Source organism: Mauremys reevesii, linkage group 6 (assembly GCF_016161935.1).
Source record: "Mauremys reevesii isolate NIE-2019 linkage group 6, ASM1616193v1, whole genome shotgun sequence".
Classification (NCBI taxonomy): Eukaryota; Metazoa; Chordata; order Testudines; family Geoemydidae; genus Mauremys; species Mauremys reevesii.
Genome location: NC_052628.1, coordinates 110,867,164 through 110,895,040, shown reverse-complemented (window position 1 = coordinate 110,895,040; position 27,877 = coordinate 110,867,164). Strand labels below are relative to the sequence as shown.

Here is a 27,877-nt window from a genome sequence, read left to right as displayed (position 1 = left end):
TAATGAATATGTTTAAAGCATAGGTCCCAGTACAGATCCTTGGGGGGAATCCTGCTCTTCATCTTTCTCCACTGTGGAAACTGACAATTGATTCTTACCCTTTGTTTCCTATCTTTTTAAAACAGTTACTGTTTCTTGAGAGGACCTTCTCTGTTATCCCATGACTACTTAGTTTCCTTCAGAGCTTTTGGTGTGGGACCCTGTCAAAGGCTTTCTGAAGATCCAAATACACTGTATCAACTGTGTCACCCTTTTTTGCACATGCTTGTTGACAGCCTCAAAGAATTCTAATAGATTGGGGAAGCATGATTTCCTTTTACAAAAGATACTTCCCCAACAAATCATGTTTGTGTCTGATGATTCTGTTCTTTGATATTGTTTTCTATCAATTTGCCTGGTACTGAAGTTAGGCTTACCTGCTTGTAATTGCCAGGATCACCTCTGGAGCCCTCTTCTAAATAATGTAGCTGATGTAATGCCAATTTTTAAATTGCAACATGTTTTATGTAAATAGCTGTTTAGGTTAAAGTTACTGTTTTCAGTGTGAACCTTCATTCACTGCTACTGATGAAGGTCAATGTTGTTAGTGGTAAGCATAGGATAATGATAGTTTAGGAGGTATGCTGGCACAAAGATAGAGGACTTAGAATGACACAACCCATCAGGCATCAGAAGATGCAGTTGTAACCCAGCAGGGCACCTGAAAATCAAGAAGAGGCTAAACCACAGCTAGTCTTGTAGCTCAGCCAATAGAGGCTCATGCTTTGTTCTTGCTTCAGAGGTCCTCAGCTCACCAGATACATATAACAATTTAAATTCCTGTAAACCTCTAGAGCATCAAATAAGCTTCCCTGCCTGAAGCAAGCGTGTCCCCCATGCCAACAAAGTGTGGCCTTTGTGCTCATCTTGTGGCTAGATGAAGATGTGTAATGAAACACCTAATTGCTCCCAAGCCTCCAAAGCAAAATATGAATAAATACTCAAGATGCAAATGCTAAATATTACATACACACACCCCTAGTTTTTTTAAATGTCGCTGGTATTTGTGAAGTATCAGGTTTTTAGACACCTGACACATCAAATACAGAATAGTTTAACTCCAGTTAAAATGGGCCACAATATAATCCTAGGTCTCTCTATATTATTTAAAACCACCAGAAATAATTTGTCATACCACATGCTTAAGGAAAAATACATACTTTAAAGTAGAATAAATGTATAATCTTTTTGAAATCATGGCAAGGAACATTCCACAGTACCACTCTGACACACAACCCGCAAAACCTTTTTCTATTTGACCTAAAAGGTTGAAATGGGTAGAGGGTGTTGGAAGCTCAGAAAGGCAGTTAGTGAGCTTACTAGAGATTGTGTCTCAGGGAGTGGAGGGCATTCTGCATCAGATTCACATCTCCCTGACCCCGAATTTATGGTTCAGGTTTTCCTTTTTTACTAGCGGAGATGCTACAACCTGTATTAACCAGCATAAATTCTGGTGAGTTCCTTTCCCCTGCACCTTTTGCCTACCTGGGGCCTGATTCTGTATTCCCTATGCACCAAAACCCAAGGAACACAGGATCAGCCCTCAATGATATCACTGAGCAAAAATTCAGCTGTAAGGGCTGAATCCTGAGAGTTGCCAAGGGTCCTTCACTCTCACAGATATCAACAGAAGTTGAGGATATTCGGCATCTTTTGAGGATCAGACACTAAGGGTGCAGCAAAAGATGTTTAGTCCTTTCATTCCCTCAGCCTGAGTGAATCATTTAGAGCAAAATTCTCAGCTGCTGGAAATCAGTATAGCTCCACTGCAGCCAACAGAGTTAGTCAATGTACAACAGCACAGGATCTGTCACTAGAAGGGAACATATCTCACTTATCAGAGGCATAGCCATGTTAGTCTGGATCTGTAAAAGCAGCAAAGAGTCCTATGGCACCTTATAGACTAACAGACGTATTGGAGCATGAGCTTTTGTGGGTGAATACCCACTTTGTAGGATGCATGCACGAAAGCTCCAATACATCTGTTAGTCTATAAGGTGCCATAGGACTCTTTGATATCTCACTTAGACACTCCTAAGATTTTTGAATGGTTGGATTTTCTTTCATAAGGGAATGTTTGAAATTCTTCTGAGGCTACAAATCCAACTTGTCCAATGAGCATTAAAAGGAGAGGTACATTGGCCCTGGTGTATTTTCAGTGAAGTGACAGCAGGGATGAATTAGGCATTTATGTAATATAAGCACCATCCGTTTACTACCGTGGCTTGACCTTCTGTGTTGGGACTAAAATACCATTGTGTATTCCTCCAGGATTCATTTAACTTTTAAAGACAGTTAATTAGGCTGAGTCAAGTCGGCCCCTTGATACTTGAACAGAACATAGTTCTTTATGCACAGCACAAATGGGCTCGCACGTTTATTTTCTGATGTAGTGTTCTTTCTTTCATTTCCAGTTTTCATCAAACTAAAGATGCCTCTGGCCAGATCATGGGATGTTCTGTGTGTCTGCTATCTCTACTGAAGAACTCTCATTTAAAGTAGGCGAGCACTGACAATACTCAGAACTTCTTATAAACAGGCCCTAAAAGTACAATTGTGAAAACTGTTTCTCATTGGTTTTTTCCTCCATGAAAAATGAATAGATAGTTCATGCAAATTGTTTACAAAAAATGAGAGTAATTTCTAGGGTGTTTGTCATATTGCTTTTGTGTTGCTAGAAGGCCTTTTTTGTTTGCTTAATAAAAAGAATGGCATGTAACATCTTTTAGGATGCAGAGATCAAATTAGCAAATCAGTGTTTTGGTTCAGAAAAGTAGGCCACTGCTATCCTTTTGCTTCTTCACTCTGCTCCAAAGTCTACACATATGGCAGTGGATCAGAATATGCCATGTTCTGGAGGTTGGCTTGATGGACAAAAAGGGAATTAAATGATACACAAAATCCAGCCCAAGCTTTTCCCTAGGTATGGCAGTTCCACGGGTTCCTCTCATAACTGCTCAGTCCAAACCCTATGTCCTCTCTGTTTAAAGAGACATCCCTATTTATCTTCTATATAAGAGAGGTAATGGTCTGTCTGCTTCAGTGAGTCAATAAAACACATTTAGCACTTCCCATCAGAACCATCACCTGCTAGCAGGGTAATCTCTGATACTTGGCGGTTACAGACCTGTTCCATTATGCTTATTTTCTTTTATCTTTCAATTGCTGTCATGTTAAAATGCATATTAACCGAACATTTTGTGGTTTCACTCTTATTTAGATTCAGATACAAAGCACTTCTTTAGGTTAAATAAATCAAGAGGAGTATAACCACGTATTTGTGAGACCATATTTTTCCTAATATATCTTTTCTTTTTTCAGTTCTTTTAGATTAGATATGCTGGTTTACTATTAAAGACTTTGTTCCCTTATGAATTTAAGGACACATTTGCTTTTGATTCCTCTGGATTCAGTAGAAAGAACACTTTTTCTAAGCTCGATGCTAAGGAATAGGAGTTCTTTGTCATACCAATCCTCATTCTTTTCAGAATTACTTTTTTTTTACCTCATTTACTAGCAGTCAGTCAAACTCTGATATGATGTGAGACATTTTTCCATCTGCACCAAGTGCAGGGGATTGCTCTGCTGAATGTTTAAGGTGGAAAGTCGTAATTAACAACTTTTTCCCCAGGAAAAAAATGACTACAAGGCATGTCCTCTACAGATTAAAGTATTCATTACATTTTGTAGATATTATTTTACTGTCAATGCTTTCTTTATTCCTCTTCCACCAAAGAGAGAGAAAATAAGTGTTCCTATTATAACTGCAGTTGAAAACATCCTTGTATTCTTGAAGCAAAAGAGAGACAGTGACTATAACCTTAGCTGGTATAAATCGATGTAATTCCATTGGAGTCAACGTAGTTCCATTGGAGAAAATTTCTCTAATGTGGAGGAGTCTGTGGTTTTTCTTCAACCAGTTATTTTATTAGGAATCTCTCCTGACAATGTGATGAGTTTGGCAAATTTAGTTTGGGAGAGCTGACCAGACCAGAGCTAAAGAAGGCCAGATTTTTTTAAGGTATTTAGGCATTGCTCCACTCAGCATTGCAAGGCTAATACCCAGATTTTTAAAACTATTAGGCATTGTTTAGTCAGTGTCCCAATGCACCTGATATGTGGGAGACTATATATAAATTTCAAAAGGGATTTAAGCACTAAGGAGCCTAAATCCCATTGACTGTCTATGGGATTTTTTCTCTTAAATACTTATCCCTTTTTGAAATGAGTCAATGGGATTTAGTCCCCTATAACACTTTTGAAATGGGCCTCAGCTATCTAAGTAATTTGGGAAGAGCAACACATAACTACCTTTTAAAAATCTGGGCCCAAATTCAGATGTCATATTTAAGGTGAGACTAGCAACCTTATCCAGTGCTTACTAAAGTCAGTTACACTACTCACATGCATGCGTGCAAACGCATTACTGAATACAATGCATTCTAGGGCAGAGACTTAATCGTGAGTATTATAATTACATGGAAATGAGTCACACTGGTGTAAAACTGGTCTAAGTGAAAGAGGAATGAAGCCTTTGGATCTAATCACATCTTAGTTCTTTAATTTTGTTTTGTTGTTTACAATATCTTGTATATTAAAGTTACATGAGAGAATTCATGAGAATTATTTTTAAAACGATGCTGTAATTTGTTATATAATTACTAGATTATAAAACCTTTAATTATGAATCTGTACTTCACATCTCAGAAAATAATCCTAAATTCTATTGCAAGAAAAGAGCTAACTTTTTTAAGTGTGAAGCTCTGGAATATATTTAGTCTTTTTCCCCTATGATGATGATATTTTCAGTTAAACAGTTATTACAGCCATTAATCATCCTGAGGTAATTTTTGCATGCAATCACAAAGTAGATGGACAAGCTCAATTTTATTGCATTTACAGACTGATATATAATCATGTATTTGAACCCATTCTCTTCAGGTTAATTTAAAAATAAAAGTATTTCCTTTAACAGAGGTGACGTGTGTGGCGGAAGGGGAGTCGTGCTGCTGCATTTCTGCTAGGGTTTATATTTTTATTTCTTTTTTTTTGTGAGGAGTGGGTTCAAAATGTCATCCCCCACTATTAACAGTTATGCCTTGCCTCTGTCCTTTGAAGTAACTTTAAAAAGGTATTGTTCTCTGATTATTACCATACATTTATTAAAAGTAAGAACTATGATGCCTTATGTTGTAAGATCTTTTATACCTATGAAATTGGAAGATAGACATAGATGACAGACCCATCTGTCCATTTTATCACAAAGAAGTTACACTGCACTTCCTCATGATATGCACATTATAAGAACCGGTAGGGCACTCTCTATCCTAGTTCTTCTAGTTAATTGTTAATGGAAAAGCAAAATGAGCAGAAATTAAGGAGATCACCTGCTCTAATCAAATTATCTATGTATCTCTTCCATCTCATATTGCATATTTCTGTCTTCTCACATTACTATCACTCTCAACTTTTTTCCCCAACACTCCCCCCCCCCCCCGACATTTTCTCCCTTTCTTAGCTACCATTTACAAGGTCAATATTTTACCAAGAGTTACTACACTGTGGTCTCTGATCTCTTGTACCTTATTTCCTCTTACAGATACCAAAAAAAAAAAATCAAAATACTGTGGAATCTCATATCACTATATGGGAAATGTTGTTGGTTGATTTTTATAATGATGGCCACTGTATTACCCTCTTTGACCTTCCCTTTCTTATCAGAGAGTTGGGAAGAAAGTTTTCCCATTTCCCATAAGTAGAGACTCAGTGAAGTGTTATCACAGCATGTCAATCTTATAGCACACGATGATTCACCTCATAGTTTTGGGTGCATAAAAGAGCTGAGGGCACTGTGCATCTCTCAGGAGGCTCTGAGCATGTTGCAGCATCAGGCTCTTGAGCCCGAGTGTGACCCAATTTCCTACAATGGAGAGCTTTATTTCCATTGCGGCAGCCCTACTCCCATCTTGGCTTGATCCCAGGAAGTGCCTGCTTTGGGGGCATGTGGTTATAGAATTTCAGCTTCTTGGGAAGAGGGAGTTAACGCTTTCTCTGCCAACTACTGCATAGGGTGTGTGCACTCTGCCCTGCACACCATCAGTTAGATAATGTGTTTGCTTTTGTAGTCCACAGTTGGTAAAATTGTCTAGTGACACATTAATTGGTGTCACCAACAGCTCTTTGTTTGTTCAATTAAGAGTATGATCTTTTTTCTTTTGTAACTGCCATCATGTTTGTTGCAGCACATTGCAGCCAGGCACCAAAAGAATCATTAGATATAAAATAACATGAGCACAGATGGGCTTAGGCCACAGAATTCATATTCTGTCAGCAGTTAGATGTTCAGTGTGTTTGGATCTGATCCACTGACTTTCAAAATAAATGTTTCACATACAATTGCATGCGACAAAAATCTTTTGAGCTCAATGTGAAGAAGGTGTAAAAAAGGCAAATGCGGTCCTATCAGGTAAGACATTTTCAGCAGAAATAGCAAAATATTAATGCTGTTGTGCAAGATACTGGTAAGACCTCATTTGGAATATCGTGTACAATTCTCATTACCCATGTTCAAGAAAGATGAATCCAAGCTGGAATATGTGCAGATATGAGCTACTAGGATGATCAGGGGCATGGAGGACCTATCTTATGAGAGCAGACTGGAAAAGCTTGACTTGTTTAGTCATGAAAAAATTAGAGTGAGGAAGGGATGTGATTATTCTTTATAAATACAGCAGGGTATAAATAGTTAAGGGAAGAAGACTTAAGAATGTAAGAGTTATTTACGCTAAAGGACAAAGCACAAAAACAAATGGGTATAAACTGGTCAATAACAAATTCAGGCTGGAAATAAGAAAAAGGTTTCTAACCATCAAAGGGATGAGTTTAAAGAACAGTGTCTCAATCGGAGTTGTGAGCTGGACAAATTTATGAGTGTGGGTATCGTTCTGATGGTGAAAACGAAGAGTCCTTGTGGCACCTTAGAGACTAACAAATTTATTTGGGCATAAGCTTTCGTGGGCTAGAGCCCACTTCATCAGATGTGTGAAGTTAAAAATATAGGAGCAGGTATAAATACATGAAAGGATGGGGATTGCTTTACCAAGTGTGAGGTCAGTCTAACAAGATAAATCAATTAACACCAGGATACCAAGGGATGAAAAATCTCTTTTGAAGTGGTGAGAGAGTGGCCCATTACAGACAGTTGACAAGAAGGTGTGAGTAACAGTAGGGAGAAATTAATATTAGGGAAATTTAAGTTTAGGTTTTGTAATGATTCAACCACTCCCAGCCTTTATTCAGGCCCAATCTGATGGTATCCAGTTTGCAAATTAATTCCAGTTCTGCAGTTTCACGTCGGAGTCTATTTTTGAAGTTTTTGTTGTTGAAGAATTGCCACTTTTAGGTCTGTTATTGAGTGACCAGAGAGACTGAAGTGTTCTCCTACTGTCCATTTATTCTTTTGTGTTGAGACTGTCTGGTTTGGCCAGTGTACGTGGCAGAGGGGCATTGCTGGCACATATCACATTGGTAGATATGCAGGTGAACGAGCCCCGGACTGTGTGGCTGATGGTCCTATGATGGTGTCCCTTGAATAGATACGTGGACAGAGCTGGCACCAGGGTTTGTAGCAGGGTTTGGTTCCTAAGTCGGAGTTTTGGTTGTGTGGTGTGTAGTTGCTGGTGAGTATTTGTTTCAGGTTGTGGGGCTGACTGTAGATGAGGACTGGCCTGTCTCCCAAGGTCTATGAGAGTGAGGGATTGTCCTACAGGATAGGTGGTGGATGGTGGAGGGACCGGGTTCGGCAGTCCTGGGGGTCCCTTTGCTTTATGTCTTATATTGATAGAATAGTCCTTGTATTTTAGTAGATTTCAAATATGCAATTTTAAAATCAGATTTTATATATTGACATATATACTTTAAATATCTATTTCTATTTTATAGCAATAGTAAACATTGTTTTATTATAATAACTACCTGGTATTTGTATTCTCATGACATGATATTTTCAAATATTCTCCTTCTGGTCTGAAATGTTCCCTGCTTGGACTTAACTTATATGTTTAGCATATTGGTAGTTTTTGTTTGGTTTTGTTCTTGACTCTGAATAAAATCCTGTCCACCATGTTAACAGTGAAGTGGGGTAGGAAAATACACTTTTAAAAAAGTTGAGAATATATTTTTTCCCCTCATAAGTACTTGAAAAATGGTTGGGGCCAACATTTAAAAATTAAATTAAAAAAATTAAGAGGCTAAAGTTAGGGAACCAAATCCATATCTAGGCACTTAAGAAAATAAGTGCCCTGACTTTCAAAAGTCAGTGGGGAGTTATTGGATGCTCAGCAGCACTTTTAAAATCAAGCCATTTATTTACAAAGCTAACTTCAGAGTCCTATTTTTCAAAAATCTTGGCCTGAGGCATCTGCATATGGCTAAACTACCAGGAGGAAGGACTTGTCTGCAGAGTGGTTTTGGTGGTGCATTAAAAATATAAAAGTAAAATTTTACATATGACCATACATGCATAATAGAGTTTTCAAGATTTTAGTAAAAACTTCTTCCATGCACCTGCTTTATGAGCAGGGGCGGCTCTAGCGATTTCGCCGCCCCAAGCACGGCGGCACGCCACGGGAGGGCGCTCTGCCGGTCGCCAGTCCCGCGGCTCCGGTGGACCTCCCGCAGGCACGCCGGCGGATGCTCCACCAAAGCCGCGACACCAGCAGACCCTCCCAGGTGCTTGGCGTGCTGGGGCCTGGAGCCGCCCCTGTTTATGAGTTCACTTGGAGTCTGGAAGAAGTGCATATTTATCCAGCTTTTGGTGGGGGAGAAAGACAGAATGAATTAAGGAGGACTGCTGGGATCTTTGCCTGAGGGAGATTGCAAATGTCTTGTTGCAACTTATACAGTGAGATCCTCCAAAAATAAAACTTAACAGTAGAAATGTTGGGGAAGCATAATTCCCTTCACCACAAGAATTACTGGTTGACTTTCTGTGGCCTGTGTTCTACAGGCATTCAAACTAGGCGATCATGTAACCTATGAAATCATGATCCTGTGTGAGGAAAAAAATTGACTTCCTCAGTATTAGCATCTTGCTGCCATTTCTGCACACATTTTTCAGCAAATTCTAAGATGCCAGTCTCTTCCCCCACACTGCGTTGTTTTTATCAACATGAAGATAGTGCCATCACTATTTAAATCAGTGTGCTGGTGTCCTGTTAACCCAGTCTTGCAGCAATAAAGGTAGGGATTTACCCTTCCCTCAAGCCATTTACCACTATGAGGTGCAAACATTGAGGTCTAATTGGGACCATTTAAATGCTAACATATTAAAACATGCTATTAAGCACAGGGAGTTTCTTTCTTCCTCTTTTAAACAAACAAACAAAAAAGACATTACTTTAACCTAGTTCACTGAAGTTAACATTAAGATTATACATTTAAATGAACAAAATTCTGAAGATGGAAAAATGTTAGACATTTCAATGCAAACACACCACCAGCAAATTACTGGGAAACCACAATGCTAAAATCAGTCACTAGACAGGACTTATTCAGCTCCATTAAGCAATGTGAACATTTATATTAAAAAAGAGTAATTGCTACAGAGTTCAAACAAAATGTTTAATGTATGTAGGATGTGAACACAAGGAACCCTTGCTAATAAGTTTCTAGACATGCATTTGCAAAATATTATGAAAAGTCTTCTGAATGCTGCTGAGAATGAGTATCTGTAGGCATATGTAGAGCACAGGCATTTGTATATCGGGGTATGTCTACACTGAATTAAGTGCATGCAGCTGGCCAGCATCAGCTGAGTTGGGCTCAAGCTGCAGGGCAGTTTAATTGCAATGTAGATGTAAGGACTCCTGCTAGAGTATGGGCCCCTCCCTCACGGGGTCCAAGAGCCTGGGATCCAGCTCTCTTTCCACCCCAATTAAACAGCCTCATAGCCTGAGCCCTCCAGGACCCAGTCAGCTGACTTGGGCCAGCTGTGACTGTTTGTTTGCAGTATGGACGTACCCTTTGTGGCTTACAACAGACAAGGAAGTTGGCTGTAAACAAGGGAATGTGATCTGAAACAGAGGTGCAGTTGTGCCTTTCTAGCTGATCATACTTATAGGTCTTGATCCACAGGGGTGGAGCCCTGTCCTCATGACAGGGGCGGCTCCAGGCATCAGCACGCCAACCACGTGCCTGGGGCGGCAAGCCATGGGGGGCGCTCTGCCGGTCGCCGCGAGGGCGGCAGGCAGGTTGCCTTCGGCAGCATGCCTGCGGAGGGTCCGCTGGTCCCGCGGCTTTGGCGGACCTCCTGCAGGCTGCTGCCGAATCTGTGGGACCGGGGACCTCCCGCAAGCAAGCTGCCGAAGGCAGCCTGCCTGCCATGCTTGGGGCGGCAAAATGCCTAGAGCTGCCCTGCCTCATGAGGAGCTCTGCTGAGTTCACTGCAATTGTGCATAGGAATAGGGGTCCAGCCACTTCATCAGCTTACTGCACTGTAACCTTAGTTGATCAAAATGTAGACTTTGGCTAATAGTCACATAAGTTTGTGACCTAAAATAGATAATTTCCAGCACAAGGAAATATTAATGCTGAAGCCCACTTAACTATAGGAAAGATCCTGTAGGAAACACTTTAGAACCCTACCCTAAGCAGATTGTTTTACCCATGAAACAAAGAGACTCCATGAAGAACAATATTGCTATTCATCTTACATGGAAGGCTCTCAGATACTACAGTGATGGGTGACAGTATAAAGCCCTAAATGAATGACAGAGATTATACTTATGCTACACTCTTGCCTCAAACATTGCACATTTCCTAGGTTTTGATGAGCACTGTGGCCTTTATCCTGCAAACAGTGCATGAATAAAGTCACACAAACACAATTAGGTGTTTGCAGGATTAGGAGCTCCACTTGCTAACCATATTGCAGGAATCAAATAATGGGAGGGGGAGTCACATTTTAAATGTTTCTAAGACCACAGGAAGGTGTGCCTGACAGTGATGTTTGAAGTAATGAAATTTTAAAGCATACATCGTATAAGGGAAAGAAGCTGTAAAAACTGAGAAAAATCTTCATTTATCATTTTCCAGAAATTACCACTGTAGCTTTGCTAAGGGCTGCTTGATCCTATGAGCAAAAGGAAGTAGCCTCCATATAGGCTGGCTGACAGATCCAGGGGATTTTAAACAGTGGTATTTTTAAATGACATCATACAGCAGACACCTGTATTGTCGTGGAATGTCATTATCAGCATGAAAACAGCAACATTTTCCTGACAATGTCAAATTCCCACTTGGATCACATTCACAAAAATTAAGAGGACACCATCATCTTGATATCTAGCCACTTTTAAAATATGAATTAAAAGTAATTTCAGGACTACAGATGCTCTTCAGTCCCTCTGCAGGTGTTTGTAATTTTTGGAACCTCATTTTCTTATCTTCCTCTTCTCTTTTGCTACGTGAATGATCCACAGAAACAATGGGGGAAATCAGCAATAGTGAAACTGAATAGACCTAACATACTATCTAATGCGCAAAATAAACTTCATGGGAAAAATATGAGAGAAATATTTGTTTTTTCTAATCTCTTCCTTTACATCGACAAATACAGCCTAAGATTACAGTATCTACAGTTATATCTATTTCTATATCTGCATTAGGAGGGAGGGAGAGAACTTTACTATTCCTATCAGTAAGCAAACTGAAAAGCGTCACTCTTGAGCAAATTGTAAAGAACTATTTTCACAGTGTGAAAACTGGTGGCTTTGCATGCCTGGACTGTCAACTCAGTGGAGATCTGTCTTGCTTTCTAGAACCCATAGGTTCTGGAGCAGGGACTTGATATTTGGTAGCGGGTGGCCTTTTGCTGACCCCATAAAAAATCTGTCCAAATGTAACCAAGTAATAGGCCTTTGGAAAATTGCAGTTCACACATGCTCACAGACTTGCTAGTTTTAGCAGCTAAATTCCCCCAAAGATTCCATCCACACCAGCATGGTCCATCCTAGAGATGAATTCTCCTGCAATTGCAGCTCTGGGCTGCTGTACCTTGTGCAGAGACCAGCTCCAGGCACGTGAACTGAGAGCAGAATTGAAGAAGCAGTTTCCTGATTTGAATGCAGAGGCTACAAAAACTGGACCTGCAGGCAGTGCGGGGAGTAGATTGGGAGAAGGAGCTTGGGGCAGGTGGGTAAGAGGGGAAATTGGGTCAGGAAGCTGGTGGTGGGGACATCGGGACTGGTTGGCAAGGAGACTGGGAAAAGGAGCTGGGTGGGGAAGGGGAGAATGCTGAAACTGTACAAAGAGTCTTGGGAGTGAGATTGGGACTAGAAGCTAGTGGGGAGGAGAGATTGAATGAGGAGTCTGGGGAACTGGCACTGGCTTGGCAAGGAGATTGAGGGTGTCACTGTTAATCAGTTAATTGTAACTCTCACATCTCCTGGCCTTTTGTGCGTATACCATCTAGATCTTGGGCTTTGGCCCATCACCTCTTTTCAGGGGGAGGGAGGGGAGAGGACAGGGAGAATACACATTTTTTCCCACCCTCATACCAGGTGCTGGGCGGAACTTCCCTGTGTATCAACTGTGATAGCCCTAGCAGGTCTGATTTGGGCTCAGACTCTATGCTGCTACTCCACCCAGGGCAATGACTGATTAGTGCCAAACAGCCTGCTTAAAGCAAAGTATCACTCGCTTACATCAAAAGCATTTCAGAGAAAACATACCCTAAAAACTATAAAGCACACTACACGTGTATCTAGGTCTTCCCTATGGCTTAGCGTTCCTTGGATCTGGAAAGTCCAGTTCCTTCAGATTTTTCCACAGACCCTACCTGGGCAATCCTTCTGTTCTCCCTTTTAGAGAGGCTTTTTGACTCTTTTGACCTATAGTTGCTAGCATACTGGAGACAACTATCCCCAATACAAGTTAGATCAATACATTGACACAGATGGGTCTTACTACACTATAGAGAATAACTTCCCCTCAGTGACCTGATCCAGTGCAGGATACATCCAGTTATCACAAATCAATATTCACTAATTTATACAAAGCAATTCCTGCAGTATTCATAATCTTATTACATGTTAGCTCCATTTCTGACATTCGGGGAAACTGGGAATGGCTGGGCATGGAGACTGGGATTGGAATGAGAAACCAGGGGTGGGGGAATAGAGAGGACTGGGACAAGGGCAACTTGGAGAGGACAGGTAGAAGGCAGCATTTCTGGGGGAAAATGGACAGAAATGTCCATGTCCACTACAGTCCGTTCCCCCAGAGCCAGGAATCGAACCCATGATTCCTGAAGCTCACTATTCATTTTCAGTCAACAAATACCTGTGAAACCCACTGACAGAGTATCCCATTTCCATCAGGTATTGGTCCACACAGAGAATGACAACCTAGTAGTGCTACTAATTACTCCATTAGCTCAAATGGCAGAGAACTGAGTGGTGGGTCCAACCCCGCTGATCACCCATGTGAGTATCAGTATGATGCCACATGGAGGATTTTTTTTCCAATTTGCTTTTAAAAACCTAGTAAAAATCTTATGCACACACAACTGTATTAAAAGGACATTGTTCAGTGCACAGGATGGACTTGCTATGGGAATGAACAAGTTTAGTAAAGGAAGCTGTTGTCTGTGGGACCCCTGCATCATGTGTAGCCAGATATTGGAAAAGTGTGTAGTGGGTAGGATGGTCTCAAGGTTAAGGCTGTTGAATGCTGCCATAGAGAATTGGATTCTGTCTGCCTTTCATTGAATTTCTATGTGATGCTAGTAAGTTGCTTAACCCAAACTTTTCATGGTTAGTCACTAACTGTGTGCTCATTTTCTGGGTGCTTAGCTTGAGACCCTGATATATGATTTACAGAAGAGCTGAGCACTCTCTCCTGCAGCTGAAGTCAATGGGAGCTGTGCTTGAATATATAAAAAAAACTCTATAATGCAAAAATGTAATGAAAAATCAGGTCCTAGGAATCTCAGATGCAGCACCCAAAATTAGTGGGTACGTTTGAACTTAATTTCCCATGTATATAATGGAGGTAATACCACCTGTTCACTTCTGAACAGTTTTGAGTGAATATTAATTAATGTTTGCAAGGCACTCAGATACTATGGTGATGAGGGCTGTAGAAAAGTCCAGGAGAAAGTTAATCATCCTGTCATCATGGCAGGATCTGAACAGTGTGCACAAAAACTGGGCCTGGGGCTACACATTGAAAAATAAGGAGAACAAAATATTGATGAGCTGCTCATTAATTGAGCACCAACCCATGCACTGAATGAATCAGGAGTCCTTGTGGAAAAATAGTTTGTGATCATGCAATAAGACCGTATTATAATGTGTGCGCCCAAGGGGGCTGATTTAAGGTTGCATAGACAACCTTCATTCTAGCATTTCCCAACTTTTTACTGCTTGGCTTTGCACCGTTAATAATGTTCATTTAATGTAGGATTTTTGTGTATAAGCTAAAGTGAATATATATGTATAAACAAACAAAATATTTATTACTAAGAATATGCCAGTAGTGCCAAGAGATTTTTGGCATAGCAAATCAAAATTGCCCCTGTGCTAAGTGCTGACTACACTAGGTATAATATATAAATGTATCCTACACTCTGTTAGGAGGATGTTATGTCTTGTTGGCATAGGGTACGTCTACACTACGGGACTATTCCGAATTTGCATAAACCGGTTTTGTAAAACAGATTGTATAAATCAGTCCTTCCTGGGCTACTGTAGCATTGTCCCAGCTGCTTGATAGTCCAGACAGGACAGTAGGTGGTTATCAGCCATACTGCACCATCTACCAGGAAAAATTAGGATTGACCTAACTGATGCTAGTCAGCATGTTACCCAGTCCTTTTGCACTGCCCCATATGCAAATAGACTGATGCGAGGACAGATACCAGTCATTTTGTACCATCAGCCACCGAGTGCTGCACATCGGGTCTATCTGCAGCATTCAGTAAAGATAGGGTGACATGCTAAAGAGTCAAACACTGTGTTTGACCTAGAAGCATTTGGAGCTCAGCCAAGAATGCAAATATGCTATGGGGCGTCTGTCTGGATTTTTAAAAATGATTTTGAATTTCATCTTCTGTGATAGAACAGATTTGCCTGCAGCTCTTCTTTTTTTTTTTTTTTTTTTGCATTGCCACACATGCTGATCTGAGCTCCACGCTAGGCAAACAGGAAATATTCAAACCTGTCTACCTGGCCACTGCATCCGAGTTCAGATTGCTGTCAGGCTTTAGTGTCTCTCTCATAGTAACATATTGAGTAAAACTTTGAGACGAAACAATTCAGGCACATTGACATAAAAACATATATCTAATTTGTATAATAATGTAAAGTAAAGACACATTTTTAATGTGATTCCAATATTTCCCTCCTCCCTCTAACTTCCTGTCCTCTGCTGCCTTCTCTTTTTGATGTTTTTTCAAAAAACTAAACTTTGTCTTCCTGCTCTGAATGATTCCTTGTTTAAAGCCAGTGCTTGCAACAGTTCAAGAGGTGTACTGACAACTGCAATGTTTAGATATGAAGCTCTTAATTGTGTTTCCCAGCAGTGACATATGGGTCTTCTGACAGACCTCTTCTCCGGCTTCTGTGTGTAGCTGTTCGCTTGGCTGGTCTGGTAGATGTAAAACTGCTTTAGAAGCTGGCTTAGGTTCAGCTTGCTCACAGCCATCCTTGCAGCCTTGGATGGTTGGTTTTTTTTGGCTCTCCTGTGATGGAGAATGGTTGTTCCAAATGGCAGTGCCCAGTTCAATGATAAAGAAGCATTTTAACTACAGATTTAAAGCCAAAAGAAAGTATATCAACTCCATAATACTGTGGCTTCATTGCTTGGAAATGAATGTCATACATGATTCCTAGCCTGACAGCACAAAAGCTATTCAGCACAGAAGCTTTCAAAATGACAGACTGAAAAATTCACAATAGAACATTGGAGAGGCAAAGTGGTTGGAAAGTATTAAGCAGCACCAGTGGGAAACCCTGGAGCTTATTATACTGGGAGGAGTAGCATCTGAGGCCATTAACCCAAACTAGTCATTCTTCTCCTTTAAAGGCCTTGCACCAAATTAGCTCTGGTTATGCTCTAATGAAAATGGGGATTTTTTTTTTAAAGCTGATTGTTTCAATGGTTTTATACCAGGCCTTTCTAGAGACTTGATCTACTGAATTTTAGCTAATCAGATGGCTTGAATCATCTGTCAGCCTTCCATTTCTCTTATAATATAGTGTACACTTGGTGTATTATAGCTTTCTAGTAATAAAATGAGCTGTCATTTGCACACATTCTGTCAAGAAACAATTCATTTTTATGGGAACATAAAAGTATTACCCTTTATACTTCTCTCAGGTAAAAGCAATTTGGATATAAATAAATCTTAGCAAACATATTGTTCATTTTCTTCTGCTGGTAGCTTCCCACACATCAAGTGAAATGCACTCTCCCCGTATGTGAATTTAATAAAATCAACAAAATATGCCTTATTCTACTACAACATTTTCATTGGAGATACTAGAAATAGAATTGCAACAGATTATTCACCAGTTATCTTCAAAGTACCCATAGTAACTGCATACCATAGTGAGATAGGCTGGCAGTGTGTCCCAGCAAAAGCCACCCTGTTTCCTGCAGGGAAATATCGGCTGGCTTTACTGAATTCATGTTGCAGGTAGCTTATTATCCCACTCAGACATAATGGAGAAGGAAGCAGCTCTCTAGAGTGGATCTAGGGTTTGGGCTGAACAGTCATTTTGAAGGAAACCTATTAGAGAGGTTGTGTGACTGAAGAAAGTGCATTTGTGTTGCATTTTCTCTTCTGAATAAAACCAACCTTTATAAAAAGGGCCTTGTGTTGATCTATGCATCCTGTGTAGAAGTATGTGGTAACTAAATATGTGCAGACAGGTGACTGATCTGATAGACTGGTAACTGAAAAATGGGTGATGTGACACAAAGAACACATGTGCATTTAGCAGCACTCTTCTCTGAGATCCATTAAGTGCATTCTATCTATTCTCTAATGAATTCGTCTGAACTCCAAGTAACTAGTGCTCTTAGTACTGGCAGATGAATCTTCCATGGCATGCATGCAGCTTTTCATATCTGAAACAGAAGCATTCCATCTTGGTTAGTTAATCTGCCTTTTTGAGGGGTAAATCGTGATGAAGGGATAGGGGATTGATTAGAATAGATGTGCAAGTATAGGGAAGGTGATCGAGGAGTAGTAATCTTCTTCTGTGGCAGATTGATTGGGCCAAATTCTTATTTCACCAACATGGTGAAAAGCCAGAATAATTCTACTGAAATAATTCCATTGGCTTTACACCAGTGTTAACAGATGCAGGATCTGATTCTCCTTTCACATTGATTTTACTGTGTTTTAACTTTCTGGAGTTCAATGGAATTACACCAATTTACACTGATGTGAGAACAGAAATAGCTATTGATGTCACTAGTGGGAAAATAGAGGAGAATCAGAACTGCAGAAACTGGCCCAGTGCACTTACGCTTCTTACATGTCAGATACGTTCTGTTTCTGTATCCTTTTCCATAAAGAGGATGTAGATGAGCAAGAGACAGGCAGCAAAAGTAATACCACCTGTTGGTTGGTCTGTCTGGCATTAAAACCGTTATGTTCAGAGAGGAGCTGGAAGAAATATGCACTCTGCGGAGAGTGGCATTCAAACCATGCTGGCTGATGAGGTTTTAAAATTGTTTTGGCAAACATGGTTAAACAGTCAAGATGAGGAAAGTGGGCCTCGATTGTTTTTCTCATATTCCAACATTAGCTCATTGTTGTGGATGCTTCCACGTTGATATACTAATACAGTGTAGGGACCAAGCAAATACAAAGGTGTGTGTGTGTGTGTGTGTGTGTGTGTGTATGTGCCGGGGTAAAACAAATAAAACTTTACACTGTCTTTGGAAGACATTATTTTACATGCAAGTACTACAGCATTCTCCAGTCATTCCGAAAACCACTACAGTATCACTATTGTCCGCTGTTGTGTTTTAGATCATTATGCTAAAATGAAATACTATGGTACTTTTTGTAAGGGGTGTTTGATATAAATAAAAGTGAAAGTTGCTTTTGAGATTCAGGGTGATTGTCAGATCATGACACTTTAGAGCAGAGGGATGCAGTTGTGGGTATTTTTTTTTTATTAGTTTCTTCCATTTCTGGAACTCCAACAGCATATTTCATTTCTTGCCCAGGACAACCGCTGATTTATTCCATCTCTGATTCATTGCCTTGGATATATTCTGGGGATTCAGAGTGCAGCAATGAATTATCGCCAGATTGCTGCTATCACACCTAACATGTGCTGAGAGTTATTTAGCTCTTATCTCTATGGCACCTCTTCCCCAGTCTGTTCAGTGGACAGCTTGTACAGTCATTCAGCTTGCATGCTAACATTTTGTTTTGTTCAAAAGGCTGATGTGTTTTCTCGGTTTGGTAGTTAGCCCTGACACTAAGCTGTGTTCCAGGATGGGTTGTTAAGAGGGGGCAGTATCCCAGAGATACAGCAGCACTGGCAGTTCACCCCCGTTGAGGATTTAGTCCTATGAGCACATCCCTCAAGCCAAAGTGGGACCGTGGCTGTGTTGCATGAAACTGAGAACAGTATGTAATGGGAGAGGGGAAGTGACTGACCGGTTTGGGACTGGGGATATTTTGTGTGTGTGTGTGGGGGGGGGAATCTCTTGTGGTGGTGGGAGTTGTGCTGGACGGGACAAGAGAGAATCAGGTGTCCTTGGAACAACTGCCCTGCCTCTCCCCTACCCAAAGGCATGTTGTTCTGTCTTCTCAAAATCTGTAGGACTCTCTCTGATCTTAAGAAGAATTACTTGCAGCACTATTGCTTTTTAGTGTCGGCTTGTTTTTTTTTCTTCTGCTCTTATCCTCCTCGTTTTGGACTAGGCGAGTTCAATACCATATTTCAACACCGAATTCTGTAAAGCTGTCTACTCTAACCTACGCTGCCTCTCTCTGTGAGGCATCCTGTGATGCTTTGTAGTGTAGGATCCATCTTCTATAAACCACAATTGCATGCCCGTGATGCTGGGGACCGCTTTTCCTTGGGAAGAGAAATAGCAAACCTTTGTCACAATAGCTGAAGGAGCATTTGCATAGTGCTTGTTTTTGACAGCACTCACTGTGCTGAGGATGTTCAGTGGAAGTTGGTTCATATTTAGTGATGTTTAATTGTCAGTGGTAATGTGTGGAAGATATGGCCTTGATTTCATTATTATTCTACTGGGAACTCTAAAGCCACACTGATAATCTGCTGTGGCAGGAGCTGATAATGAAACAGAAAATTATAAACATTTCATTCCAAGTTGGGTTGCTATTTTCTTTGGATGGATTATGCTTCTCGTTTGCCTGGGCACCATTGCCAAATGCTTTTCATGAGACGGTGGAATAAGCAAGTTCCCCTCACCCACTTGCTAGTGCTGAACCTGAGTTCCCTCTTCTCTTAGAAGCCCCCCTTATAATGGAACTGCGTGGATTCTCTGGGTTGGTGGGGCAGGGTCCCTATTTCACCTATCCAAGGAGAAAGCTTGTTTCTCTCTGTACTGCCCAGCTACTCTTACTATAGTGGGGGAAGGTTTGACTTCTATGATTATACAACTGTCGTTCAAAAAGCACGGTATATTAACCTTGAAAATCTGGGCACACATTGCATGTCCAGAGTTAACTAAACCTCAAGTTTAAAACTATTTCAGTCTGTAGTTCACTTTTCAGCATCTCTTCCCTTTCTTCATTATTCTGTTACCAATTAAAATGAAGGAAACGGTGTAAAAAAGCAATGCAAGGTGGAAGGTTCACATAGGTGCTATTTTTTGCACATTATCTGAACCTGCTGGAGTGTGGCTGATGTATCAAACCAGTTCTGGTAAAAGGTTTTAAAAATGGATGATGGCTGTGATGACACTGTCACAGGTTGTTGTTTTTTTTTTTTAAGAAGAAATCTGAGAAGTCACCAACAAAATTCAAAACTATCCACAGAATAAATGAAAACTGGGAATGCTAGGAGGATTTCATGTGCCACTAGGCTTGCAAACTTTCCATACTTGGATGGATTAAGATAAAGTGTGACATCACATAAATAATACACAGTCTGTTGGGAGAATATATTCTCCCTTCACAGCGAGATGGACTCAGTAGTACAATAAATCTTCTTATCTCTCTAATGATATACGATCCAATAAATAGAGCTTCCTGTTAGCGATGCTTATGCTATTCCTGTTTTTCAGGCAAATTTAATGGATTACTTTTAAGAGTAAACAATGTGTTTTATGTTAATTATGTAGAAAATTGGTTTCCTTTGTGCCAGCATCATTTCCTGTGATGTGCTCCCAATATGCATGTGACATCTCGAGGACCTATTGGTTCCCAACAGTTCAACTGTGCAAAAACTTGGAACTTGCCAAATCACCAAATCTCAGGTACGTATATGTTAGGGCTAGTAGAAACGTTCCCATCAACACTGACAATACTTTGCCCTCACATCATGTGTGGGGAAAATCATGGGAAAAAAGATAAATGTAAGACTAGTAGAATACTTGGAGCAAAATATAACTGAGGTACCAAGTGGTTTCAGAAAAGGAAGATGGATGGCTGACCATATAGAGAGACTATGCTTTTTTGTATCCTCATTTCTAAAGTTTAAAAACTTTATAAGGAGTTGTCCTGGACATTGAAAAAGCATATGACATGCTATGGAGGGATGGCCTCCTATATAAACTAGCCACAATTGGAATAAAAGGGAAAATGTTTTGGTGAATAAGGAATTTTTCTGCTGGAACTTGACAAGACAGTTAACAGCCAATGTAAAGGACACAGTGTCCACACAGACACTGCATCACTCTAACTAAACAGACATAAGCCTTTCAACTCGCATGGAGGTGGAGTTATTATGTCGGTGTAGTAGGGCATTTACATCAGCAGGAGGAAGGCTGTAGTGTAGACATTGAGATAATTAGGTTGACATAAGCTGCCTTATGTCGACCTAACTGTGTAGTGTAGACCATCCTGTAGAAACGTAGAAGTGCTCCAGGGTCAAGCTCTGCAATTGGAAGGTGGCAAACTGATAACACCAGGGTGTGTGCTGCAAATAGCCTCTGGAGAAGCACCTATAATTATAAGGATGAAGCTATTAGATCTAACCTTTTGGACAAAGGTAAAAGGGATTCTTGAAAACAAATACACAACAGATTTATGAGGATTGCTGGGAGCTTAGTAGACAAAATGGTATGGATTGAGTCCGACGATCAGCGTCAAAAAAGGGGTAAAGGAGATAGGTAACAAACAAAAGGTTGAGAGAACAAAAAATATTTAGCCATGGGAAATCAAATTACAGCTGGACAGTTATTTTCCCCCATTGGTGAATTTGGAATAGTATGGGGACCAAAACAAGGGAAGGAAAAAACCTACACACGATGACCATTGAAATATCTGAATTTACTTATGAAAATTGGAGCCAGCTTTGCCAGGTCTATGCAGATAGATCAAAAGATGACAGCACCAGTAGAGTGGAGCAGCCTTCTGAGTTCCTAGTGTTGGAATCCAGAACTCTAAAAGGCTATTGAATTATGTGACCATTCTGACAGCTGAACTAATGGGGATAATGTTGGCACTTACCTGGGTAAGAGGTGTGCGACCAGCTGCAGCTGTAATTTTATCTGATTCCTTGTCAGGCAATATGATCAGAACAGGGACTGTAAAGTAGACATGACATTTCCTAACTACAGAAATAGTGCAAAGAGGTATCTGTTTAACAACGGCATGGATTCTAGTGCATAGTGGAATACCTGGGAATGAGATGGCTGACAAAGCAGTGAAAAAAAATGTTCTAAAACATGAGACTGGATATTAAGATGCCCTTAAGTAGACAAGAATTTGAGTGTGATCATGAAGGAGCTTCCAAGGGAATGGCAAAAACTATTCTATGAAAAGAAAAATTGAATTGGCTCGGAATCCAAGATTTTTCCCTGTTGGGAATAGTGAGAATGTCAGGAAAATGTAAGTGCCTGGCCCCACACGACAGACTCACACTGAAGCGCAGGGCTCCCCAAAGCATGGGGCCCAGAGTGTTCGCCCTGATTCACCATACCCAAGGGACAACTCTGCTGGGAGTCAAAGAGTCTTGGGCTCCTAAGTCAATTAGGAACTTTTTAAAATGAAAACTACCCCAAAGTTTGGTGGGGAGAAAGAAGAATCTCCCTGTTGTGGTAGGATGTGGCACACTAAATTGAACATGGCTTCAAATGGGGGTGAAAATTAGAAGCTGGTTTCAATAACAACCATGGAAGATTATTCTTTCTATAATTATCGTATTTTGCACTTATGCTGTAACTTTTATACACCATCTGCTTATGAATTTGTGTAGACTGATACAACAGTTCAATAAAAAATGAAAATGTATCATTTTAATAATATAGGCTTTAAAGTTGACTATAAAACTGTGGTATATCTTCATTATACTGAAGGATATATCTCTTTAAGCTGTGCTAAAATGTAAATTGTTGTGGTAAAGTATTTAGCAACCCAATTTAACTCTCATACTGATGCAGTGCCAGTTCTTACAAGATAGTACCTCACCCACCTTGTTTCTTTAATACCACTTATTCACATAATTCCCGTTGGCTTCAGGGGGACTGCTCATGTGAGCAAATGCTACTCAGAATGAGGGTAATCGTAGTTGTTTGTATCAGGAGCAAGACCTGTTTTCTTGTTGTACATGAATTATAGCTGACAGGTAATAGGAAAAACTCCCATTGATTTCAGTGGAGCTTGGATTTCACCCATGATACTTACATAATGACACATGTCCCAGAAAAACACGAACATCATGTATGCTTTTGTAATTCCTTGTGTAGTGGTGAATAGTATCCAAAGCTATTGTTGCTCATACATTTCATCTCAGGTTGTTATATTTTTTTAATGGCTGTAGTGATTAAAACCCTGACCCTGCAAACTTTCACACAGGCTTAACTTTAAGTATGTGGTTAGTCCCATTTGAAGTCAATTGGCCTACTCTCTTAGTTAAAGTTAAGCATGTGTGTAAAACTTGGTAGAATTAGGGGCCTTCAATATGAAAAGTAGAACTGTATGGGTAAAATACATAGGGAATCATGTTTACTGAACAGGGTAGATTGAGAAATTCTATGCTGGTTCATTCCTAAGAATATGTAAGCTGTGTTTTTAATTACTTACCTCATGCATATTGGAACAAGTACAAGGCTCATTTCCATCATAATTGTTTGAAGAGGTGTCTTTGGGGATCTCCAGACTATATTAACTTGAAAAGAACATGAGTTCTGAAATGAACATTGGGACAAATACATCCAATATTGATATTTGAAAAGAAAACATTCCTTTTATAGAACTACCATGCTGGCAAAATGTCTTCTTATAGCCTTTGCTGTGCAAATTTCTTAAAGTTTTTATATTCTATATATATTTTGAATAATTACATCTACTTGGCGTAATCATATGTAGTCCTCTAATATTTTATTTTTATTTAGCACCTTCCATCTAAAAAGATCCCAAAACACTTTGCAAAATTCATACATTCATAATGCAACCAGCCTGGACACTGGTTCAGTGCTGACTCTCAGGGAATCGTGCCACCTACAAAGTCACCAACACCTCTTCTTGCCCCAGTGGACAGAGGTTGAGAATCCCTGCTCTCAAGCCTACCATCCCCACTGTCAGTATTATTCTTTTCCCCCTGGAGACTTCATGTACCTATTCCCTCCCAGTTTTTCTTTGGCCCTTCTAAAGTTTATCTTCTTTTTAAAAAGCTCAATCAGGAGTTTTAAACAGTATAACAATTAAAATACAGCAAAGATTTCTAAATGAAATAAATTAAAAGACACACAAACAACTGTTGGGGCAGAGGATTCTGTTTTCTCATTCGGGAAAGTACCCCCTGTTTTGGGAAAGCACTTAAGCACTTGTTACCTTTTGAAAGTAATAAGCCAACCAGAGTCAAGCACTTGAGTTAGTCACGTGCTTTCCTCCATTGGGGTCTCAGTCCACTCTGGAGACTCTGCCTGATGAATATGCAAAAAAAACAGCATCCAGCAGCTCTTTTCCCTCTGCAATATTGTCAATTTTTCTTGGGATGGTCATTTTGCTTTCTAACTGCAAACACTGAAAAGGTATCAATTCTCTTCACACTTTACAGTAATCAAAGCTGGAAAAATAAAACCCAATATGAGGTATATCTGCAACTGGTTAAAACATCAGCTGAAATTAAAGGTTCTCATCTTTAATTTTTTTATTTTTTATTTATTTTTTATCTTTTGGCTAAAATGAAATGTTGTATCAATTAAGTATCAGATGCCTCCTCTACCAGGGGACTATGTAGCACATCTGATGTTCCAAGACATCTTTTCTATTTCTAACGTCTATAATTTTATTTGAATTCTTCTTACTTTGCGCCCAAGTAGATCATGGAATGAACAAAAAAAAGTCAATCATGGAGGAAGTGGCATATGCTGAGGTATATGCTTCGTTGTTTCATGACTGGCAGTTTAATTGCTTATCTCAGTTCATCCCTGATGACTGCCGAGGGCTGGTATTGCGCAGCTCAAAAAGGTGTGCTGCTGAAAACAAATCTGAATAGAAAATTCCTGCAACAAATCTCAACCAAATTTAAGGCCCTCGCTCTCAGTAGTCATGAGAGAAGATTTAAATCTCAAACTTTCTATAGACTGCAACACAAATGCAATGTACCTGATGGACATGAATATTTGTTAGCAACAGTGGACCAGATGCTCAGCTCAGCCCTGGGTTCAGGCAGTGCAAAGGGATTGCTAAGAAGATGATGTGACCATCTGAGAAATCCCCCAGCATGGGAAGCTAGCAGAAAATGTCATTGACCACTGCACCACTCATCCTACTAGGTTGTGGCATGTGGGTGCTTTGAGGGGCCCGTGTCAGGGCAGGCAGAAGGTGTGGCTGAAGTATACTTTGCTCCAGCTATGCTCAACTGTATACAGTCCCAACTGGTAAAAGACAGTACAGCCCCAAGCTTAAGGTGACCAGATGTCACATTTTTAAAGAGACAGTCCCATTTTGGGGGACTTTTTCTTATATAGGCACCTATTACCCCCCACCCACTGTCCCGTTTTTCCACAGTTGCTATCTGGTAACCCTACGCAAGCTTCTCTAACCAACGCCAGGGCTCGGGGTGCCATAAGAATCAGGAAGCCAGAGCTGTAACAAGTTGTCACACAGTCCCCCTCTCTGCAGCTGTGAAGCAGATGAACTATGCTACTGTGTTTTTAGAAGGAAAAGCAGAACCGTTAAGCTATATGAAGATCAATTACTTTATATTTTATATAATTACAAGATCCAATGTCTAGAAGTTGAAGCTAGACTGGAAATAAGGTGCAAATTTTAATGGTGAGAGTAGTTAACCATTGGAATAATTTACCAAGGGTCATGGCAGAATCTCCATCATTGATAATTTTTTCAGTCAAGATTAGATGGATTTTCAAAAACATATGGTCTAGGAATTATTCTGGGGAAGTTCTGTGTTTTGTGTTATAGAAGAAGTCAAACTAGATGATCACAATGGTCCCCCCTGGCCTTGAAATCTATGAATATTTTAAGTTTTTGTATTAGGATTGGTACCTTTCAACTAGAGTGTGTAGTCCTGAGTTGGGATGCTTTACTATTGTATCAGTAAGACAGGCATGCATGCAATGTCTTAGGTTTCACTAACCTAGCTCTGAAGTCTAGTCATCAAAAATATGTAGCTATTTTTAAAGACTGGAGCTAACATGTCCCAAGTATTACCTCAACAATACCACTAATTCTGAAGTGTCTTCCAAAATGTTGTCTGGGAACGCTCCTCTTCCTCCATACTAGATCTATTAAACTGCATTGGTTCTGTTCAGGCCCCTAGAGACACATCTGTATCTTTTTCCTCCTTCCTGTTTTAGGTTGCCATGGTATTATTTTTATATGTGCAATCAAATCATGGCTCCATATATGATGAATTTGTAAATAAAGGACAATGTTTTTAAACTGAAGGGAGGATTGGGGGAAACAGAAGGTTTTTTCTGGTGGAATTAGTGCCCTGTTTAGATTACAGCTAAACGTGTGTGTGTGTGTGTGTGTGTGTAATGTTTGTACAGTGCATAGAGCAATGGGATATTGATACATGACTGAGGTTCCTCAGTGCTACTGCAATAGAAATAATACCAGTCAGTATTCAACTCGATCCCTCTCTACTGATTACTGAGTTTGAGCAGTGGTTTTGAAAGATGCGTTCTTCTATAAATGAAATTATTTGGTTAAATCAAATGAAAAATTACCCTTTTTGACCCAACATGAGTAGACGCTCCTAAATTCTATAACATTTGTTCAATTTAATGAACAATCATGTTTTCATACATCTGTCCACTCTGTCAACTTGTTGTACCTGATAAAAATTAAGTTGTCTTCTGTCTGCTCTGTATACAAATAACATCAACAGGCAGGTAATGACAAATTATTTGGATTCAGGAGTTCAAATTAACTTGAATAACTTTAAACCAGATAGGAGACAACTTAATTTCATAAATTGCAGCGAAACTGTAGTGCCAAAGGCAACTTGAAACATTGCCATCTTGTAAATTCAGCAAACCTTTGTCTTGTCTAATTAGATTATAAACCCTTCATGGCAGGAACTGTCTCTTTCAGCACCTACCATGATGGGAGTCACAATCTGAATTGTGCAAACAATTGATTTTTTGTTTCTCTGGCCAAACCAGGGGAAAAAATCGTTTACTTCTACCCAAAGTGTTTACTTTTGTTTTAGAATTTTTTAATCATTTAAAAAATAAAACTGAAGTAATATTTTACATGAAATGACATTTTTAATGAAAAAATAATAAACATGAAAACCTGGGCTCTTTTTGGTTGAAACAGTTCAGCAAATTTGAAACACATTTGTGATGTATGTTGATCAACCCAATCTACATTTTAAGTGTGTGTGGTGGGGAGTTTTGTCTGAAAATTTCCCCCAGCTTTAGTGACCATCTGAGTTGGGGCCTCTTGGAGCTACTGTAATACAAATAATGATACCTACATCTCTCCAAACTCACTGGTTGCAATAGTCTGTCTATTCTGACATCAAGATAATGTGTAGGGCATCTTCTAATGCAACTAGAAAATGTTTAAGGGTAATCATTGGAAATTGGACAAAACAATGTACTTCTGCTCCATGGCACAGCAAAATATAATTTAAGAACCACGTTCAATAGTTTCAGAGGGGTAGCCCTGTTAGTCTGTATCAGCAAAAACAATGAGAAGTCCTTGTGGTACCTTAGAGACTAACAAATTTATTTGGACATAAGCTTTCATGGACTAAAACCCACTTCATCAGATGCATGGAGTGAAAAATACAATAGGCAGGTGTATATATTACAGCACATGAAAAGATGGGAGTTGCCTTACCAAGTTGGGGGTCAGTGCTAATAGTGCCAATTCAATCAAGGTGGAAGTGGCCTATTCCCAACAGTTGACAAGATGGCGTGAATATCAACAGAGGGAAAATTACCTTTTGTAGTGACCCAGCCACTCCCAGTCTTTATTCAGACTAATTTGATGGTGTGAAGTTTGCAAATTATTCCCGTTCTGTAGTTTCTTGTTGAAATCTGTTTTTGAATTTTTTTTGTTGAAGAATGGCCACATTTAAGTCTGTTATTGAGTGTCCAGGGAGACTGAAGTGCTCTCGTACTGGTTTTTGACTGTTACAATTCTTGATGTCTGATTTGTGTTCATTTATTTTTTTGCATAGAGACT

The 27,877-nt window shown here is 39.9% G+C and overlaps 1 protein-coding gene across 19 annotated transcripts in view; it reads left to right on the top strand.

Annotated features, from left to right (window-relative positions):
* LINGO2 (leucine rich repeat and Ig domain containing 2) overlaps positions 1–27,877 on the top strand; it is a 716,716-nt gene that overhangs the window by 92,465 nt on the left and 596,374 nt on the right. The window contains exon 1 of one of the 19 annotated variants that reach the window (XM_039543517.1): positions 2,454–2,537. The exons of 17 other annotated variants lie outside the window; for them this stretch is intronic. The gene's annotated coding sequence lies outside the window, so the exon portion shown is untranslated. Of the gene's footprint in view, positions 1–2,453; positions 2,538–20,418; positions 20,521–27,877 lie in introns of those variants that run through there. One more of the 19 variants, XM_039543520.1, reaches the window with a different exon arrangement.